Genomic DNA, 10,386 nt, shown 5'->3' on the forward strand with positions numbered 1-10,386 from the left:
GAAGAAAGAAAGAGAGAGAAAGAGAAAGAGAGAGAGGGAGGGAGAGGGAGGGAGGGAAAGAGAGCAAGAGAGATATGAGGAAACAGATAGGGAAAATAAACACAGGCAGGAGATTAACAGAGAGAATTGGGACACCCTCTTTATCACATGCTTCAAAAGAAAGAGTGCATAGAAAGGGCAACGGAGGGAGGTAAAAAAGAGTAGAGTGATAGACGGAGAGATAGAAAAAAAAGTTTGAAAGCATGGGATAGAGTGAGAGAGACAGAGAGGACGTTACCTAGTGACAGAGAGATAGATAGATCAGAGAGAAAGTTCAAAAGAGAGAGAGAGAGAGAGAGAGAGAGAGAGAGAGAGAGAGAGAGAGAGAGAGAGATGAAGCATATGACTACACATCTGGGCGTCCCAGAGGAAGCAGGTGTGCAAACAGCCACATGTGAGAGTGTGTGTGTAACGGATACGGGTGGGTTTTAGACCCCGCCCTGTTGTGTGGCTTGCCTATGCTCTCTCCCTCTCTGTCCCCTCCTTACTATCCTGAGCAGGTGATGGTGATTAGGTGCACCTAATGGGCAGGAGCATAAAAGGCCTGCATCTCCAACAGTCACGCTCTGCTTCCTCCTCCCGGCGTTTGGATTTAGTTGTTAGAACCCCTAGACTGATTATGGCATGACACCTTTGGGTTACTTCCATTATACTGACTTACACTACACATCACTGTATATATTTATCATTTAGTCTTTGTTAATTATCTTTATTTAATAAATTCACTATTCTTTTGGAATCTCTGCGTGGTCTCCCCGTTCATGTTTCATGCCTAGAGCCAGCATGTCACATATGGGGACTCTCCGGGATTTTTTCCCGAATTTGGTAAAGTAAATTTTTCCACGCTAAAGTTCAATTCGCTGACGGGTGTAGTCACCTGTGCAGTTGGTTGGAAATTTGGGGAGACCTACGCTGAAATTGTTTGAATCATTGATTGGTAAGTTAGTATTTTGGATAATTTATCATTTTTGTAGTTGAGATTTTGTTATTGTTAAGTTAATTGAAGTATTGGTTGTTTGATTTGTCGTGGAGGAGGAGCATTTGGGGCTACTTGCAGCTTTAAGTTACATTCCGCTGCAGGGGAGACTGACAGTGCTGTACTAATGTGGTGCAGGTGTAATGGCTAATTGGGTGGGTTGGTAGGTTAGAACCTACCTGAGCAAACGTGAAACCCCGTGCAAGGCAAGAGCGCTTACCGCTGGGTGTTATTTTTTTCTGGTTTATTGTTTTTGGTGTGTCGAACGCGCTGGGGTTAACTAACTCAATTGCATGAGGACACACTGAAGACTAGGCTTTAGAAATAGTCAGGGCAGTGGTTTTCAGTTAGATACGGGGCGGCTCTAGTCTTGTGGGTTAATTTGGGTGGTTGTACACCTGTGTCTAATTAGCTACGGTTTGCACGCTGTTAAGTCTGAGCCATTGGTTTAGCGAGCATTGGCAAAGAAGCGCATGTTTTAGTTCAGCCAGTCAAAAAAATAATATTGGCAAAATGGAAGCTTTTTTTGCGTGTCCATCAGAGACTTACTTAGATGAGTTCACGAAGGCTGAGTTGCGCAGAGTGGCTGAGCATTACGGATTCGAGGACTTTTTGGCAAGTGGGCTTAAAAAACAAGAATTAAGAGACCAAGTTAGATCAAAATTGGTAAATCTGTCCATTTTAGAAGTAGACTTAAATCCTGCTCCGACAGTTCCTACAGCGGCCTCTACACCCAGTGGCCCAGAGGAAGGGTCACCTCCTTCTGCCTTTAGCTTTGAGCAACAAATGGAAATGTTAAAATTAAAAGCAGCTGAGCGGGAAAAAGAGTTAGAATTTAATCGCTTAGAAAAGGAAGCCGAGCGCAAGCAAAAGGAAGCCGAGCGCAAAAGTAAGGAACTTGAATTGGAGAAACAGCGTTTGGACAGGCAGAAAGAACGTCAGTTTGAATATGATAAGTTGAAACTTCGTGACAAGCAGGAGGAAAGAGAAATCGAGATTCAAAGAGAGCGGTTGCAGTTGATCAGGGAGGGGAAAATGCGGGGTGACGGTAATTCTGGTGGGACTGGCACAGATAGAAAACTCTCGGAGATGATCAGGTTTTTACCAAAATTTAGTGACCCGGATCCCGACATTTTCTTCTCGCTTTTTGAGGGCATCGCGGATGAACGGGGGTGGAGTGACGGGGAGCGCACTTTGTTACTCCAGACTGTTTTACCAGGCCGAGCCCAAGATGCGTATGTTGCTTTGTCCATGACTGATCGCAAGAATTATGGAGCTGTGAAAGACGCGGTGTTGAGGGCTTACGAACAAGTCCCCGAGTTCTATAGGCAGCGATTTAGAAACTGGCGAAAAAATGAGCGACAAACTTACTCCGAGGTGGCCAGAGACCTCGTTGGTTTTTTCAATCGCTGGTGTTCCTCTGTAAAGGTCGACACTTATGAAGAATTATGCGACTTAATGGTGTTGGAGCAGTTTAAACGTATTGTCCCGGAACGGCTTGCAACTTTTATTAATGAACGTGATGTTAAAACTGCCGAGAAGGCGGCCGTGCTCGCAGACGAGTATAATTTAACCCATAGAACTAGTTTTAGAGGTAATGAGTATATTCCACGCAGGCCTGTGACTCACACTTGGGGTGAGCAGCGATCTACTCGTTGGGATGGGAATTATGGTGAGTCTGGGTTCAGACAAGAACATTCAAATCGTAGCAAGACCGACACTGAAAATAAGTGTAACTATTGTTTTGAACATGGTCATTGGAAGAGGGAATGCCCAGTGCTTCGGGGTAAAAATAAAAACAGGGAAGACATCAACCAACCGCATTCGCCTATAGGGGTGGGATGCGTTGCCCATGTTGGATTTGTTAACCGTACATCTAAGGTTGCGCAGGTGAAAGACCCACGAGACGGCACTGCCTCTGCAGGAGGTTCAAGCTTGGGGGCGCCTGACTCTCCTGTGGAGGGTCGGTGTGCGTCCGAGTCCAGGGATCATGGCAGTGGGGGCTATGGCCCGTTTATAACGGACGGTTTCATCTCACTTGTGGGTAGCCTAGACAAAACACCTGTTCGAATTCTTTGGGACACGGGGGCTACAGAAACGTTTGTGGTGGAATCTGTTTTGCCGTTTTCAGTTCAGTCCAACACAGGAAATAGTGTACTCATTCAGGGCATAGGTATGCAAACCATGTCAGTTCCTCTACACAAAATCGTCCTAAATTCCGATCTTGTTCAGGGTGAAATTATTGTTGGGGTGCGCCCAGCATTGCCTGTCCCAGGTGTTCATGTTATTTTGGGTAACATATTGGCCGGGGACCGTGTGTGGCCTTGTGGGCCAGCACCACCAATGGTGTCCATTGAGCAAAGGGATTTTGAGCAGAATGCAAGTGCCGCAGAATTCCCTGAGGTGTTGCGTGCTGCGTGCGGGGTGACTCAGTCAAAGAGTTGCGCACAGGCAGCGAATGATTCAGGTGAGCTCGCCGATGTTAAATGTTTATTCCCACCTTTACCTAATTTGCCAGCAGCGTTTGAACGCAGTGATTTTATTTTGGCCCAGAAAGAGGATGATTGCTTGGCAGAGCTATTGGATGTGGCCTTGTCAGAAGACCAACTGCCGAGCGCAGACAAGGGCTATTTTATTCTTAATGGTTTGCTTGTTCGTAAAGTTGTGTCCAATAATGATTTGACTGAGACGTTGTTGCAGATTGTCGTGCCGAAGAGATACCGGGATCCGGTGTTGCAGACAGAACACGGGAAGGGAGCGGGGCACTTCGGGGTGCGCAAAACTTATGTTCGCCTACTGCAGCAGTTCTACTGGCCGCGATTGAGGCGAGATGTAGCAGATTTTATAAAAACATGTCGAACCTGTCAAATGGAGGGTAAGCCGAAGTCCATTAAGCCCGCTTCTCTGCATTTCGCAGATCAGTTTCGGAATTTGTTGGCTGTTCTAGCGGTTGGGTCTGCAGCTCCTTCTCCTCTGAGGGTGGCAGCTGATGGGGGGAGTGTGAGTGGCCCAGATGACTGCTTGCTGTCGCCGCAGCTGAAAAGTTGTGACGTTCTGGACGATCTAGATGGCTCGTATTCGAGTATTATTCAATTTTATCCGATTTTATTGTCAATCTTTTCCAACTCAACGAATGGGAAATCGCGAAAAAAGCATTGGCCTTGGTGTGGGGTTTTTAGCCCTTCGGTGTGTATGTGGGTGGAGAAGTTCACCCAGTGGTCATATTTTCCGATAATCATCCGTTAGCCGTTTTTCACTTAGAATCTAGAACAACGTCTGGTGCGTTGGGCGTTGTTTTAGCAATTAGGCCTACACGATGTACAGATTCACCATATTCGGGCGTGGATAGTGCAGTTGCAGATGCGTTGTCCCGCGTCTGGATATGGTGTAATGGGTTGAATGTTGTATGCAAGTAACTTCTCAAGTGTCTCTCTGTTCCTGTGCCTCTTAAATTGCTTTTCTAGGTACCAGAATTGCTGTGGTTCAGGAGATTGGGTGACTGGTGAGCATGAGTTAAGTGCATGGTGAGCATGAGTTGAGTGCATGGTGAGAGTGTGCATTCTGTGCGTGTGAAAGTGGGAAACGGATGTGTCCAGAGTTGGGTGAGTGGGTTATTTGGGACTGGGTTGATTTATGGTTGTTTTGTCTAAGTATTATTTTGTTTACAGTATTTGCAGAATCCCACTTAGGTGGGCTTCTGTTTTAAGGGGGGGGATATGTAACGGATACGGGTGGGTTTTAGACCCCGCCCTGTTGTGTGGCTTGCCTATGCTCTCTCCCTCTCTGTCCCCTCCTTACTATCCTGAGCAGGTGATGGTGATTAGGTGCACCTAATGGGCAGGAGCATAAAAGGCCTGCATCTCCAACAGTCACGCTCTGCTTCCTCCTCCCGGCGTTTGGATTTAGTTGTTAGAACCCCTAGACTGATTATGGCATGACACCTTTGGGTTACTTCCATTATACTGACTTACACTACACATCACTGTATATATTTATCATTTAGTCTTTGTTAATTATCTTTATTTAATAAATTCACTATTCTTTTGGAATCTCTGCGTGGTCTCCCCGTTCATGTTTCATGCCTAGAGCCAGCATGTCACATATGGGGACTCTCCGGGATTTTTTCCCGAATTTGGTAAAGTAAATTTTTCCACGCTAAAGTTCAATTCGCTGACGGGTGTAGTCACCTGTGCAGTTGGTTGGAAATTTGGGGAGACCTACGCTGAAATTGTTTGAATCATTGATTGGTAAGTTAGTATTTTGGATAATTTATCATTTTTGTAGTTGAGATTTTGTTATTGTTAAGTTAATTGAAGTATTGGTTGTTTGATTTGTCGTGGAGGAGGAGCATTTGGGGCTACTTGCAGCTTTAAGTTACATTCCGCTGCAGGGGAGACTGACAGTGCTGTACTAATGTGGTGCAGGTGTAATGGCTAATTGGGTGGGTTGGTAGGTTAGAACCTACCTGAGCAAACGTGAAACCCCGTGCAAGGCAAGAGCGCTTACCGCTGGGTGTTATTTTTTTCTGGTTTATTGTTTTTGGTGTGTCGAACGCGCTGGGGTTAACTAACTCAATTGCATGAGGACACACTGAAGACTAGGCTTTAGAAATAGTCAGGGCAGTGGTTTTCAGTTAGATACGGGGCGGCTCTAGTCTTGTGGGTTAATTTGGGTGGTTGTACACCTGTGTCTAATTAGCTACGGTTTGCACGCTGTTAAGTCTGAGCCATTGGTTTAGCGAGCATTGGCAAAGAAGCGCATGTTTTAGTTCAGCCAGTCAAAAAAATAATATTGGCAAAATGGAAGCTTTTTTTGCGTGTCCATCAGAGACTTACTTAGATGAGTTCACGAAGGCTGAGTTGCGCAGAGTGGCTGAGCATTACGGATTCGAGGACTTTTTGGCAAGTGGGCTTAAAAAACAAGAATTAAGAGACCAAGTTAGATCAAAATTGGTAAATCTGTCCATTTTAGAAGTAGACTTAAATCCTGCTCCGACAGTTCCTACAGCGGCCTCTACACCCAGTGGCCCAGAGGAAGGGTCACCTCCTTCTGCCTTTAGCTTTGAGCAACAAATGGAAATGTTAAAATTAAAAGCAGCTGAGCGGGAAAAAGAGTTAGAATTTAATCGCTTAGAAAAGGAAGCCGAGCGCAAGCAAAAGGAAGCCGAGCGCAAAAGTAAGGAACTTGAATTGGAGAAACAGCGTTTGGACAGGCAGAAAGAACGTCAGTTTGAATATGATAAGTTGAAACTTCGTGACAAGCAGGAGGAAAGAGAAATCGAGATTCAAAGAGAGCGGTTGCAGTTGATCAGGGAGGGGAAAATGCGGGGTGACGGTAATTCTGGTGGGACTGGCACAGATAGAAAACTCTCGGAGATGATCAGGTTTTTACCAAAATTTAGTGACCCGGATCCCGACATTTTCTTCTCGCTTTTTGAGGGCATCGCGGATGAACGGGGGTGGAGTGACGGGGAGCGCACTTTGTTACTCCAGACTGTTTTACCAGGCCGAGCCCAAGATGCGTATGTTGCTTTGTCCATGACTGATCGCAAGAATTATGGAGCTGTGAAAGACGCGGTGTTGAGGGCTTACGAACAAGTCCCCGAGTTCTATAGGCAGCGATTTAGAAACTGGCGAAAAAATGAGCGACAAACTTACTCCGAGGTGGCCAGAGACCTCGTTGGTTTTTTCAATCGCTGGTGTTCCTCTGTAAAGGTCGACACTTATGAAGAATTATGCGACTTAATGGTGTTGGAGCAGTTTAAACGTATTGTCCCGGAACGGCTTGCAACTTTTATTAATGAACGTGATGTTAAAACTGCCGAGAAGGCGGCCGTGCTCGCAGACGAGTATAATTTAACCCATAGAACTAGTTTTAGAGGTAATGAGTATATTCCACGCAGGCCTGTGACTCACACTTGGGGTGAGCAGCGATCTACTCGTTGGGATGGGAATTATGGTGAGTCTGGGTTCAGACAAGAACATTCAAATCGTAGCAAGACCGACACTGAAAATAAGTGTAACTATTGTTTTGAACATGGTCATTGGAAGAGGGAATGCCCAGTGCTTCGGGGTAAAAATAAAAACAGGGAAGACATCAACCAACCGCATTCGCCTATAGGGGTGGGATGCGTTGCCCATGTTGGATTTGTTAACCGTACATCTAAGGTTGCGCAGGTGAAAGACCCACGAGACGGCACTGCCTCTGCAGGAGGTTCAAGCTTGGGGGCGCCTGACTCTCCTGTGGAGGGTCGGTGTGCGTCCGAGTCCAGGGATCATGGCAGTGGGGGCTATGGCCCGTTTATAACGGACGGTTTCATCTCACTTGTGGGTAGCCTAGACAAAACACCTGTTCGAATTCTTTGGGACACGGGGGCTACAGAAACGTTTGTGGTGGAATCTGTTTTGCCGTTTTCAGTTCAGTCCAACACAGGAAATAGTGTACTCATTCAGGGCATAGGTATGCAAACCATGTCAGTTCCTCTACACAAAATCGTCCTAAATTCCGATCTTGTTCAGGGTGAAATTATTGTTGGGGTGCGCCCAGCATTGCCTGTCCCAGGTGTTCATGTTATTTTGGGTAACATATTGGCCGGGGACCGTGTGTGGCCTTGTGGGCCAGCACCACCAATGGTGTCCATTGAGCAAAGGGATTTTGAGCAGAATGCAAGTGCCGCAGAATTCCCTGAGGTGTTGCGTGCTGCGTGCGGGGTGACTCAGTCAAAGAGTTGCGCACAGGCAGCGAATGATTCAGGTGAGCTCGCCGATGTTAAATGTTTATTCCCACCTTTACCTAATTTGCCAGCAGCGTTTGAACGCAGTGATTTTATTTTGGCCCAGAAAGAGGATGATTGCTTGGCAGAGCTATTGGATGTGGCCTTGTCAGAAGACCAACTGCCGAGCGCAGACAAGGGCTATTTTATTCTTAATGGTTTGCTTGTTCGTAAAGTTGTGTCCAATAATGATTTGACTGAGACGTTGTTGCAGATTGTCGTGCCGAAGAGATACCGGGATCCGGTGTTGCAGACAGAACACGGGAAGGGAGCGGGGCACTTCGGGGTGCGCAAAACTTATGTTCGCCTACTGCAGCAGTTCTACTGGCCGCGATTGAGGCGAGATGTAGCAGATTTTATAAAAACATGTCGAACCTGTCAAATGGAGGGTAAGCCGAAGTCCATTAAGCCCGCTTCTCTGCATTTCGCAGATCAGTTTCGGAATTTGTTGGCTGTTCTAGCGGTTGGGTCTGCAGCTCCTTCTCCTCTGAGGGTGGCAGCTGATGGGGGGAGTGTGAGTGGCCCAGATGACTGCTTGCTGTCGCCGCAGCTGAAAAGTTGTGACGTTCTGGACGATCTAGATGGCTCGTATTCGAGTATTATTCAATTTTATCCGATTTTATTGTCAATCTTTTCCAACTCAACGAATGGGAAATCGCGAAAAAAGCATTGGCCTTGGTGTGGGGTTTTTAGCCCTTCGGTGTGTATGTGGGTGGAGAAGTTCACCCAGTGGTCATATTTTCCGATAATCATCCGTTAGCCGTTTTTCACTTAGAATCTAGAACAACGTCTGGTGCGTTGGGCGTTGTTTTAGCAATTAGGCCTACACGATGTACAGATTCACCATATTCGGGCGTGGATAGTGCAGTTGCAGATGCGTTGTCCCGCGTCTGGATATGGTGTAATGGGTTGAATGTTGTATGCAAGTAACTTCTCAAGTGTCTCTCTGTTCCTGTGCCTCTTAAATTGCTTTTCTAGGTACCAGAATTGCTGTGGTTCAGGAGATTGGGTGACTGGTGAGCATGAGTTAAGTGCATGGTGAGCATGAGTTGAGTGCATGGTGAGAGTGTGCATTCTGTGCGTGTGAAAGTGGGAAACGGATGTGTCCAGAGTTGGGTGAGTGGGTTATTTGGGACTGGGTTGATTTATGGTTGTTTTGTCTAAGTATTATTTTGTTTACAGTATTTGCAGAATCCCACTTAGGTGGGCTTCTGTTTTAAGGGGGGGGATATGTAACGGATACGGGTGGGTTTTAGACCCCGCCCTGTTGTGTGGCTTGCCTATGCTCTCTCCCTCTCTGTCCCCTCCTTACTATCCTGAGCAGGTGATGGTGATTAGGTGCACCTAATGGGCAGGAGCATAAAAGGCCTGCATCTCCAACAGTCACGCTCTGCTTCCTCCTCCCGGCGTTTGGATTTAGTTGTTAGAACCCCTAGACTGATTATGGCATGACACCTTTGGGTTACTTCCATTATACTGACTTACACTACACATCACTGTATATATTTATCATTTAGTCTTTGTTAATTATCTTTATTTAATAAATTCACTATTCTTTTGGAATCTCTGCGTGGTCTCCCCGTTCATGTTTCATGCCTAGAGCCAGCATGTCACAGTGTGTGACACTCAAATGTATATACGTGGTTAGGCCTTGACCTGTGTGTGTGTGTGTGTGTGTGTGTGTGTGTGTGTGTGTGTGTGTGTGTGTGTGTGTGTGTGTGTGTGTGTGTGTGTGTGTGTGTGTGTGTGTGTGTGTGTGTGTGTGTGTGTGTGCGCGTGTGCGTGTGCGTGTGCGCGTGCGCGTGTGCGTGTGCGTGTGCGTGTGCGTGTGCGTGTGCGTGTGCGTGTGCGTGTGCGTGTGCGTGTGCGTGTGCGTGTGCGTGTGCGTGTGCGTGTGCGTGTGCGTGTGCGTGTGCGTGTGCGTGTGCGTGTGCGTGTGCGTGTGCGTGTGCGTGTGCGTGTGCGTGTGCGTGTGCGTGTGTGTGTATGCATGGGTCAGCCTTTCTGTGTGCAGTATCTGCTATGTGTGTTCGCTTGTCTGGTTTGCAGTGGTGCTTTTTTTCTATTTGTCCATAGTCTATTTGTCTACGGTGTGGTGTGGGGTGACAGCTTATTGTGATTGAGTGAATGCGTGTGTGTGTTAGTGGTCTGTGTGTGTGTGTGTGTGTGTGAGAGAGAGAGAGAGAGAGAGAGAGAGAGAGAGAGAGAGAGAGAGAGAGAGAGAGAGAGAGAGAGCATTATTTGAGCGAGTGTGTTTGTGTATGTGAGTGCACGTACCTTAGTGTTAGTGGTGTGTGTGTGTGTGAGTTTGTTAGTGTGCGCGTCTCTGATCGTGTGTGCTTGTGTGTGCTTATGTGTGTGTGTCTCTGCGTGTGTGTGTGTGTGTGTGTGTGGGTGTGAAGAGTTCACCCTGGTTTCATTCCAGTCTAGCTCAGCACCATGCTGGTTGGTTGGGCTTTTCCCAGGCCAAGTTGACTTGAGCTCTGTCTCCTGTGGCTAACCCACTCTATTTCTCCCATTCTGCTGCCTTAGCTAAAACTCCTGACACACACACACACACACACACACACACACACACACACACACAAAAGCTCCTTTC

General features: G+C 46.9%; 1 protein-coding gene across 1 annotated transcript in view; it reads right to left on the minus strand.

The window, feature by feature from the left end:
• The window catches only part of LOC134078317 (SH3 and PX domain-containing protein 2A-like), a 56,344-nt gene that overhangs the window by 11,742 nt on the left and 34,216 nt on the right, over nucleotides 1-10,386 (minus strand). The window lies entirely within an intron of this gene.

The sequence above is a fragment of the Sardina pilchardus genome, chromosome 1, assembly GCF_963854185.1.
Source record: "Sardina pilchardus chromosome 1, fSarPil1.1, whole genome shotgun sequence".
NCBI classification, from domain to species: Eukaryota; Metazoa; Chordata; class Actinopteri; order Clupeiformes; family Clupeidae; genus Sardina; species Sardina pilchardus.